This window comes from Corylus avellana, chromosome 4 (assembly GCF_965113065.1).
Source record: "Corylus avellana chromosome 4, dhCorAvel1.hap1.2, whole genome shotgun sequence".
NCBI lineage: Eukaryota > Viridiplantae > Streptophyta > Magnoliopsida > Fagales > Betulaceae > Corylus > Corylus avellana.
The window spans coordinates 11,819,998-11,823,900 of NC_142493.1; the positions used below are offsets into that span (position 1 = coordinate 11,819,998).

Sequence of the window (3,903 nt, forward strand, 5' to 3'; positions counted from 1 at the left end):
AAAGTATTGTGGATGATCATGTGATTGAGTACTCAAAGATAAAAGATTTAGATTGGATAAGGTGACTATAAAATTAAAATACCTTATTCAATTTTGAATATCATATGTAGAGATTTATTTGTAGACATTAGTAGGATAAAGAGCTCTTTTGTTATTAAATAAAACCTATTCTACAATTTTTAATTTACAGTTGAGTAAATGATAACGTGAAACTCAAGACTTATTGGAGCTAACTTTTATTTCTCTTTTACTTTCCTTCTCTATCTCTGTATAATCCCCACTAAACGGGTGGTCGGTCATGCTTTTGTAAGACAAATTATTTATTTGTTTTTTATTATATTTTCTCATTCTAAACGAGAAGAAGAGAAAATAAAGAGATTCCACTTTCTCTTGTAGCGGTGCATGACATAGAGAATGGGAAATAAGATCAAAATATTTTTTGAGCTTTAAAGTTTTGATCTTTGAACTGTGCTTTGATGCTTGAAGACAATGAGTAAAATATCTTTATTAGGATGAGTTTTAGTCATAATGAATGTATATTGAATTAAATTATATACAATAAGACTCTCCCTCCATGTCGTTGTCACACAAACAAATGTAACTAATTGAAACAAGTTCTTCCAAGAATACATTGAGGATGAGTAGCAAAGTCACAATTTTTACAGGAATAGAACCAAAGCTTTTTATCCATTTCTTCTTCACAAATTTGACAATAATATTCTTCGATGTCGTCTTCAACAGTGTAAGTGAGATATAGGAGATGTGTGTCATATCTATGCCTAGTTACGAGTGGAAGAGTAGCACATTTAATGCACAAGCGGAACCCACAAGTAGTGCAATCAAATGTCTAAGCCCTTTCGGGTCTTTGACCACAAGCATTGCACTCTGGTTGATAAAATTTACCAAGGAAGAGGCAGTGCTGGTGACCTTTATGTTTGAAGACCTCTGGAATTAAAATACATTGAGCATCAAATATCCCATCATCACCCGAACACTCGACACATCTGTAGCTGAAGCCAATTCGAGTTCGATCACAAGCCCAACAATTGAACGATTCCACATTGGAATCTACATTATATAGGGTGAGCGGGTGTTTGTCATGTGATGTTCTCATAACCTTTTGGGGTAATTTTGTACATCTTATATGGAGAGAGTAGTTGCACTGCACACAGTCTTAAAACGGGGACAACACTATAAATTGCATGCACCCCTCACAACGCTTGACATCCAAGAGCTCTTCATTTTTAAGGATTAATTTATGTTGTGGATGACTCGAATGTTTGATCTCTTGAGGTGCAGTTTTTTCATCATCTTTTAGATCATTGCCCTTGATCAAATGAGTAGCATAGTCAACGAAATCACTGGCCTCACTCCCCTTCCTAATCCAATATGCACACTGTAAGTGTGCAATGTAGTCACAGTTCTGATCATCACAACAGTAAGCTGCATACTTTATATCCACCTCTTCATAACAGACTTCACACTTGTGCTTTTTGCCTTGACTAAGAGAGAAGGTACAAGTGAGGGAGTGAGCATGTCCTTTAATTTTGATGGTGACAAAATATTTAACACAGTTAGAGTGAATCAGAATTAGACAGTTGCTACAATGGCAAGCGATGTCAGTGAGTTTCACACCACACGCTTTGCAAGTGGAGTCTATAAAAACCCGGATGGGGCTGAATGCATGTGGTTACATTTTTCAGCACTAATATTTTGCCAACAAGAAGAACATTTCATGTCGAGCGCATACATACAGTTTCCACAATAGTAAAAGAAACATTCACTTAAAATTTTACCACAACCATTGCAAAAAATGTGAAGGTCTTGTGGTGGATAGAGTTGAAGGTTCTGGTCTGAGAAGTGCAGAGGGAGTGTTGTGTTGTAAGGTAATTTTGCGCATGGTTCATGAAGGAGGAGGGTGTAGTTGGGGATGGAGCATTTGTAATAAAAGTTAGAATATATTATTTCCTTTGTTAGAATATTTTATATTTCCGTTATTTAATTTGTAATGTAGGGTTTATTTCTTTCCTTATGTATTTTAGGGTTTAATTTAGGTTTCTTGGTCACTACTCATTGTCTCTCTATAAATAGAGAGTTATGTAATATTGATTGATATAGTGAGTATACAAGATGTAGCCCATACGTCTCTTTCCACTTCTGCTCTCTGTTCTTTCTCTTATATTTTAGTATTTTATATTTTATATATATTTTAACATGGTATCAGAGCCACGTTTCTGTTTCTGTGGCTTTCAATAAAAGTCTTATGACGTTTCTATAGTGTTTTCTAGCATTCTCTTTTGATGATCTCTTAATTTTGTTGTGATCCACGGCTTTATTCATTGGCGAATCTTGGCACAATGCGGTTTTGGCCCTTCACGGGAATTTTAACGGCTAGTTTTTGTTCTCCGGCCTCATTGTCAATTGCGGCTTGGCCCTTCACCGGATTCTTTTAGTGGCTTGTCTACGTTCTCCGGTATTTCTCCGACCGTCACTTTCAGCCTTTCTCGTCTTTGTTATTGGCGAACCCTGGCACATTGTGGTTTGGCCCTTCAAGGGATTTAATGACTAGTTTTCGTTCTTCGACCGTCATTGTCAGTTGTGGCTTGGCCCTTAACCGGATTCTTTTAGCAGCTTGTCTCTACTCTCCGGTATTTCTCCGGCCGTCACTTTCAGCCTTTCTCGCCGGCATTGTCTTGATCCAACCATCAACTTCAGATGCCTTCAATTTATTCTCTTTTCCAAACTCAAGCTTACACCTTGAGTTTGGGGGGATGTTAGAATATATTATTTCCTTTGTTAGAATATTTTATATTTCCGTTATTTAATTTGTAATGTAGGGTTTATTTCTTTCCTTATGTATTTTAGGGTTTAATTTGGGTTTCTTAGTCACTACTCATTGTCTCTCTATAAATAGAGAGTTATGTAATATTGATTGATATAGTGAGTATACAAGATGTAGCCCATACGTCTCTTTCCACTTCTGCTCTCTGTTCTTTCTCTTATATTTTAGTATTTTATATTTTATATATATTTTAACAGTAGGCTCATTACCTAACAAACGCGATACCGGTTCCTCGCACAATGAGCAAACTACTCCATTCTTCTCCACCTCTTTCATGGATATCAAGTGATGTCTACTGCTCAAATCATGTGATTTGCTGTGATCTGTTGGCTCGGGACATGATTCATGAAGCAAAAAACTACATTTCCTGCATTTGTAGCCGCGGCTTCCCAATACTGACTTTTCGCACAGCCAGCAACCATATTTACTACTTTTCAGCTTATCTATGAGTTGCAAGTGATGCCATCTCCTGCCCGCCATCTTACTCTCTGCACAAAACCCAAAGGGTAGGGTTAGCATTCAGATATATATTGTGATAGGATGATGATTTTGTTGGGTCTTCACTCTTCATGAATGAGGTCAAATTAGATTAATATATAATTTGTGGATGCACTATTTTTTTTTTTTTTTTGTATATATCCTCTTGAAGACCGAAAAATTAAGATGCCATTTACGTAAATTTATGTAATACCTCGCCCACAAACTGATTTAAGATCGAATCCAAGCTACGGCAATTATTGAAGTGATTTCAAAAGGATCTCCTCCTTTTCCTTTTGTAAGATGATATACGGTTGTCATTAAAGGAGATTATCATGGTTATTTTTGGAATCCTTTAAGATTTCCTAATAAAGATGTAGGAAGTAGGATAAAGAATTGTGAGATAGATGATATATATTCAAAAATATCATATTATCCATGATTAATCATGTTTAAAATATTTGATTTTGGGTGGATTAATCATATAACTAACAAGGTAATTGTCTTTAATTAGCTTATCCTTGTAAATTTGATTTTGGCTGGATTAATCTATTTTTCTATCTTATAGCTCTTGATTGGTTTCC

At 35.7% G+C, this 3,903-nt stretch overlaps 1 pseudogene; it reads right to left on the minus strand.

Moving 5' to 3' along the window:
- Positions 1-1,174: 1,174 nt before the first annotated feature.
- On the minus strand, positions 1,175-3,322 carry LOC148586315 (uncharacterized; annotated as a pseudogene).
- Between the last annotated feature and the right edge of the window lie 581 nt (positions 3,323-3,903).